The 7,285-nt window shown below is 41.0% G+C and overlaps 1 long non-coding RNA gene across 1 annotated transcript; it reads right to left on the bottom strand.

Annotated features, from left to right (window-relative positions):
* Positions 1–3,181: 3,181 nt before the first annotated feature.
* LOC148759084 (uncharacterized) lies at positions 3,182–6,303 on the bottom strand. The gene is made up of 2 exons (XR_016021409.1): positions 5,512–6,303; positions 3,182–5,362 (listed from the first exon to the last, which is right to left on the bottom strand). It is a non-coding gene; the product is annotated as an uncharacterized LOC148759084 (long non-coding RNA).
* Positions 6,304–7,285: the final 982 nt, after the last annotated feature.

Genomic DNA, 7,285 nt, shown 5'->3' on the forward strand with positions numbered 1-7,285 from the left:
TGTCCAAATCTGACATTTTGCCTGATTTCTCATTGTTCACAGTGGGATGGCAATTGCTTTAGTAATTAATCATTCATGGGCAGAAGCAAGAGTTAGCGTAGTTAGTAGAAAGTGAAGACACAGAGAGCATTTCAGACAAGAATGATGACATAAGTCAAGGCAAATAGGTGAGAAACAGCAATCATGAGTATCAGGAAGTAATAATTTGGTGTTGCACCATAAAGTTAAAGGCAGGAAGGGAATGGCAAAATGTGAGACTGGAGCTGGGCCTAGGGCCAGAATTTGGGGCCTCAGAGATCATGTGATTGAGCACAGTGGAACAGGAAAAAGACAATGCACAAAGAATTAGGAGACCTGGGTTCAAGTTACAGCCTATTATTAGCTGTGTAACCTAGAGCAATTTTTGGGGGGCTTTCATCTTCTCATTTGTAAAATCAATTGTAAAAGTGGCCTTCACCAGTTCTTATCCAAGATTATATTTCAAGACAATATTTCTATAATTGAGCTCAGTGGAGGTAGACGACGCTTCAGGCTGGAATCTTTAGAGAAAATAGGTTATGAATGAAAAGTGTTTATTGATCACCTATTAACTACCTGCCAAGATTTATGCTCAGAGTTTTAAATACATTGTCTATACTCCTTATAAGAACCAAACTTGCTGATTAGGAAAGAGAGAGGTGAATAGCTTGTCGAAGTTCACATAACTAAAAATGGTAGAGACAGGATCGGAACTAAGTCTGGGTAATTGCATTTGCTGCTTCTATCCTGGGCCCAGCCATCAGCATGCCTTTAAAGCTCCTCGGGGGATTATAATGTGCACCCAGGGTCAAGAACCAACCTATTAGAAAGGCTAAAACAAGTTTGAGATATCCACTCAATAAATAACAAGTAATGTCTTCAGTACTATTTCCCCTCTCTCAGGACACAAATTTGGACACACTGTGTTGACACCTGTACTACAGCCCAACCCTTTAAAGGGCTGGGAGGTAGGTGGGTGGGTAAAGCTTTAATTTTCTGGAAGAATGTGCATTCAGAAGGTGACCTCTTCACTGACCTCCTTAGTTCAACAAATGGTCAATTGTACTATCTGCTTGTGCTTTTTACAACAGTACAGATCAACTGAAAATATATTACTTATTAATGTTGGAGTAAATTCACCCCCTAATTTATGCAATTTAATTTTGGAAGCATATTGATTAGGGCAAGATTTAATGTACTCATAGCAAACAATTGAAACCTTGTAGGGTCTAGGTTCCATGCTGAACATTCTACTCGTATTATCTTGGTTCAATCTCAAAACAATCTCATGAGGTCGGTACAGGTATTATTCCTGTTTTATGGAAAACTGAAGCCCAAAGTTACACAGTGGGCTATCCAAAACTGAGGCCAAACAGTCTGGCTCCAGAGCCATAGGTCCGGCAGCTTCTCTCTTTGCAACAGTTGCTGGTAGGAGAGAAATGTTCTTTATTTCTTTTTAGTTGTAAATAGTGAAACTAAGATAATCAAAAGGGTTAAAAATATTGACCTACCATCCTTTTAAAAGGTAACAAAAAAGGAAACTCTTGGTACCCTGAGACCAAACTCTTACATTCTTCTGGTCTATTGTAGGTGAAACCTCATTTTTGGCACATGGGTCATTGCTCAAAAGCAATGTGTGCCTTTATCTTTTTGATCTGTGTGTGGTCTCAGTAATGTACGTGTGTTATGGGCCATGCCACAAATCTGGCTCTCCCTTTACCGGCAAGGATTTTACTACGCAGACCACGTTAACATGAAAAATCTGGAACAAAGAGAAACTTTGACTAGCAGCACTAGGCTCACGGCTAAAGGGGCTACATGATGAATCACCCATTGATAAGAAAAAGAATTTTAAAACATTTTCTTTCAGTATGGGAATCACCAACATCTAACTCAGGGATGAGTACTTAAAAGATCTAGGCAGGTGAGAAGCCAATGAGCACAAGTGTGTCTCACTATGTAAGTCTCTGATAGGAAGCAAAACGCTTTACAGGAAGCAATTTAACCTGAGACAAGTCTTGATTATCTCGCAGGTAACAGGCTTCTGGGAGCTTCTCCAAAGGACAAATAGGCATTTTTCAGCAGCATGTGAAGTGACTTTTTACACTTCTAGTAGAAAAAGTTGGGGAAGAAGTTGCTTTCCTAATAGCCTCTGATCACAGATTCCCACCCCCACCCCTGCACAAAACTGGCAGTAAAAACAGTACGGATGAGAAAAATGCATAGATGGCTCTATTGTTTCATTTCGGTATTAGTTTCAACTTCCCTCAAACAAACAAAACTCTTTGATCAAGCTTACTATAAAATATGAAAATTAACATATTGGTCCACACCCGCCCCCAGCTCCAAGGTGGCAGAACTAACAAAAACAGCAGAAGGGAGCCACATCCAACATAATAGGAAATTGGATATTAGCCCAGAATAATAGCTGATCGACCTTACATTTCTATCATTTTTCATGTAAGGAGCTTTTGACCCACTGTAAAGATTCTTTATTCTGTGGAACTCTGAGAGTACTGAGTGCTCTGTCCCGGAGCATATTCAGTGCCAGTATTGTAGCAGGGGCTCTCCATCGGGCAGGAGTTTGGACTAAATGATTCTGGATATTGGATAACATATGCTGAATTTGCTAATGAGCAAATCCACCGGAAGACAAAGCCAGATCCTGAACTAGAGCCCTGAGATAACTTCTGACAAGATTTCCCTTCTGAAGTGAAAACATCACGCAGCTCCTGTGTGTGTTCCAGGGAACATTCACTACAGGGGGGCAGGGGACTTGTTGGGGTCTAGACACCTCCAGAAACTGTGCTGCAGCTTCTCTTGGTGCTCTCTGTGGTCTGCTGGCGAACTCCAAATTCCTGGGCTCTGTGGAGGTATCCATCCCGCTCAATAAGTGGGAGGTCTTCGCTGGGTCTCTAACCTAGCAAAGTTGGAGGCAAAGCAATGTCTACCTACAGCAGAGCACTACAACACTGCAGCTCCAGACGTGATGTCCCAGCCACTGCTGGTCCGGCCACTGCCTGCCTGGGTCATTTTCACAGCCAGACTCCCACAGCGCTGGTTCTCAGCTCCTATTAGAGAATCAGATAGTCCTGCCAGCAGGACCTAATCAATTCAAATTTCCCAGCTTAAAACTTGAAATCCCTCTGCATAAGCTCATGTGAACACTTTCTTATGGTCCTAATGTTTGAAAAAAAAAAAAAAATGAAGTCAAAAAACCTAATAATAGCCTTATTCCACTAAAGCAGTAGTGTAAGTTTTACAACTCACTCTGTCATAACTGCAGGATCTCCAAATCCTACTTGTAATCTAAGACCTGCCAAGAGCCTTGCACTTTGCTGCCACCAGAGCACGACTGGCAGCTGCGAGCAGAAGAGGACGCAATTCATCCTCCTTTCCCTGTGCAGACAACACTGCAGGGCTGCGAGGGAAGCAGTATGTGTCCAAGCCGATGATGAGAGCTTTCATTGCGTTTCATCAAAACCAAAGCCAAGACCAAAGGGTTATGTCAAGGAAATCACATTAGACAGTACCCTTTCAACATCTAAACTCCCGTGCCTTTAAAACACTGAATAGAATTGATGATGTTTCCCCCTGAAGCTATTTGTTCTAAGTTCATATGGAACACCAGGAAAACCATCTCTCTTTTCTCTTGTTTGCAAGAAGCAGTGGATGCAAAGGACAAGCAAGAATCAGTAGGGGACAACGTTCGTAAGACAGCACAAAAGTAAATATGGGCTGTTGTGCTACTCTGATTTTTGGCTGTCAGTGGTAGCAATTGGAACTAATAAAAATAAAAGAAATACAGTTGGTGGTGGTAAGAGTGGCGGGGGGTAGAGAGTGGAAGGAGATCGCTTGCTGGTGCTACCCCATTGCTAAGCAGCTAAAACCTGCTCCAGAATATTGCTTCTACCTTTCCTGGCCACATCCTCTTTTCTGATACAGGCAGCAGAGTGAGATGGTGAAGGGAAAGGTCCCTCAGTCTTCAGAGAGACCTGCAATCTAGACTCGGCTCTGCGACCACATTGTTTATGGTTGTGCTCATAACCTTGAGCAGTAATAAATATAAGTAACATTCATAAAGTCCCTACTATGCGCCGGATATTCTTCTCAATGCTTTGTGTCTATTGCTTTAGTGAATCATCACAATGGTAGTAGGTACTATTTTCACACCACTTTGTAGGTGAGACTGCAATTATGTCAGTTGCCCAATATCATGCATCTCACAAGTAGACGACCTGGAATTCAGATCCAGTCAGGGTCCAGAACACAAGCTTTTAACGACTACACTACCTTTCACCTATCTAAGCCCCTATTTCCTCATCTTAAAAAAAAAATGTAGATCATAAACCTCATAGATTTATTACAGTAGTTAAATGAGATATTGTATATATACTGAGCACAGGACCTGGGGCATAATAAATAATCAAAAATGCCAGCTATTGGGCAGCCGGATGGCTCAGTTGGTTAAAGCGCGAGCTCTCAACAACAAGGTTGACAGTGCAAAACGGCGAATGGACTTAGAGCTGAGCTGTGCCCTCCTCAACTAATTTGAAGGACAACGATTTGGAGCTGATGGGCCCTGGAGAGGCACACTGTTCCCTAATATTCTTCAATTTTAAAAAAATGCCAGCTATTATGTATTTTTGCTTTTTTCCTTCTCCTTCTTCCAGCCCAAGCCCAAAGAAATGGGACCGGGGAAGAATTGAAGGAATTGTGCCAGCTTCCTGTCTTCCCTCCCCAGGGAGTCCTGTGTCCGTATAACATTGTGCTACATAACTAATATTCACAGGAATAATAATCAGGCCATTGGATGCCAAGAACATGTTAGGAATTATACAAAACCCATCATTTTACAAAACCTGTTTGCTTCCCAAACTTGCCCCGTCTCTGCTGAGCAAGTTTAAGATTACTAGCAATATATCCATTGCAAACCCTTTTAGTCAAGAGGGTCTGCTGTTTTATCTTGAAGGCTTTGTCTGTGCAAGAATACTGGACTCTTTTATTTCAGCTGCAAGGGCATTTGGGTAGCAGCCAGAGTCTGTAACATTTGGGGTCCTTAAGCCTTTATGCATCTGTTGTTTGGCCATCACAACTGACGGCATTGACTTGGTTGGAATTACAACTCAATTTACACCCTATATATTCCCTTTACTTATTCTTCATCATACAGGACTTGAGATTTAACAGCATTTCTTTGACTTTCTGGCCTCCTCTCAAGATTTTATTTGATTTCTACAAGCCACATAACAGTATTCTCTGCAGCCAATAATAAGTCTTCAATTGGACATTCTAACCAGGCTCCTTTCCTTGGCAACAAGTTCTAGCAGCCACCTCTTGTGTCCTGTAAAAGAGAGACAGACAACTCAGCAGAAAAACCAAAAAAAAAGAAGTGCTCCATTTTCAGAAGGAGGCAAAAGGTAGCTCAACAGGTGAAAGAAAGCTAACTATCGTCAAAGTCGGGAGGGAGCTTCCTCTGAGAGAAATCTCTACCTCTGTAGGTTCTTGATCCCTTAGGAAGCGATAAGGCCAGAATAACTGGTTGTGACTCCGTTATTAACATCGAGTGCTGTATCCTGATGTTCACTTGTCACGATTTAAGGCAAGTCTGTTTGCCTCTCTGGGACTCAGTTTTCAAATCTGTAGAATAATAGTCTCTGGCATCTTTACCACAGAGCTTAAAGCATTTCACCATATGTTGCCTCTTTACTTCTCACAGTCCTGTAAGTCAGGCACACATACTTTGCTTCAGGACCTGAAAGGAAACAGAGGAGCAAAGAAATGTTGGGGCGGCCCACAGTTGCAATACAGCTGGGATAGGAATTCATGTTATCTTAATGCTAAGTGCTATTGTTTTCTAGAAATGTCTTTGTCACAAAATGGAACTCTTAACAGGGAAATAAACCACCTTGCTTGCAAGTCATTTGAATTGCGTATTTAAATGAACTTAGGGAATTTGAATACCCAATCTAATAGAAAACATTAATGCTCGGCCAGGAAAAATAGGTCCAACAGAGTTTCACATTGTAGAAATATTTCATACTCAGGGTCTACCACCTTGAAACCCTCACTACTTAATCCTTACAGTTACCTTGTGAAACACATTATTAGTCATTATTAGTTCCATTTTACAGCTGGAGGAACTAAGGAAGAGTGTTGGAATGGCTTCTCTGGGGCCTCACAGGAAGTGCATATTGCACGAGAGAAATTCTTGTGTTTGCTCTTGCTTTTCCTCATGCAAATAGAGAAAACAGGTTGTCTGGAGAAATTCTCACAGCTGACATCATTCCTGCAACTAGAGGCACATTCACATCATGCCAGCTTTTGGGGACAACAGCAGCTATCGAATTTTTAAAATACAAAATAAAAACAAAAGTAAGCTCCGTATTGGGAAAGCACCATCGAGGTTGTGTTTCTCTAATCGTAGTCACTGGGCTGTCAAGAATTTGGGACGACCCTTAATCATTCACAGACTATGACCCTTAATGCCCTTATTCATGAGTTAACTATATATTTGATGGCATTCAGTTGAAAGCTGATATCTTCTTACATGTGTCTTAACCAAAAATAACACCAGGTTATCAGTTAGTTTGCAAGATGTGGGTGTTTGTGGGAGTTGGCGAAGTGTGTGTGTGTGTGTGTGTGTGTGTGTGTGTGTGCGTAATGTCCATTAGGCATTTCTTGAGAATTAACTACACATCAAGCATTGTGCCTACTTGTTGGAAAATAGAAATACAAATATTCTTTCTCCCTCTAAGGAATTTAAAATTTAGGTAAGGAAACAAAACAATATACTAGGCCCTGGTAAAACCTGGGATTTAAATACATGTTATTTTTAATTTTGCAAAGCCCTATATTTCTTTAATTTTATGAATCCTGAAAAACTCTTTTTTTCAAAAACACCTAATAATGCTACTATAATTAGTACTTCACATTTGAAAATTATTTTTTTAATCTCCCAATCTATATTCAGGTTTAGAATTTCCTAACAGTCTTGTACTTACGCTCCCTTATAAAACAATTACATAATTAAATGTGAACAAAAACTGTTTGCTTTACATTTACATTCTATAAGTTTAGGTTAAATTGGGGCCTCCCAACTGCCCAGTGCTCTGCTTCGTGTTGAGCATAAAGGGATCAAACATGAACCTGACTCCAGAGTACAGTGGGAGAGAGACAGGTAAGCCAGAGATTGCAGTGCAGTCTGCTGAATGCTGGCTGACATACCTACAACATACTATATACCATGAGTGCCTAGAGACCAGCC

This window comes from Rhinolophus sinicus, chromosome 1 (genome assembly GCF_057876585.1).
Source record: "Rhinolophus sinicus isolate RSI-liver-muscle chromosome 1, RSI-T2T, whole genome shotgun sequence".
Classification (NCBI taxonomy): Eukaryota; Metazoa; Chordata; class Mammalia; order Chiroptera; family Rhinolophidae; genus Rhinolophus; species Rhinolophus sinicus.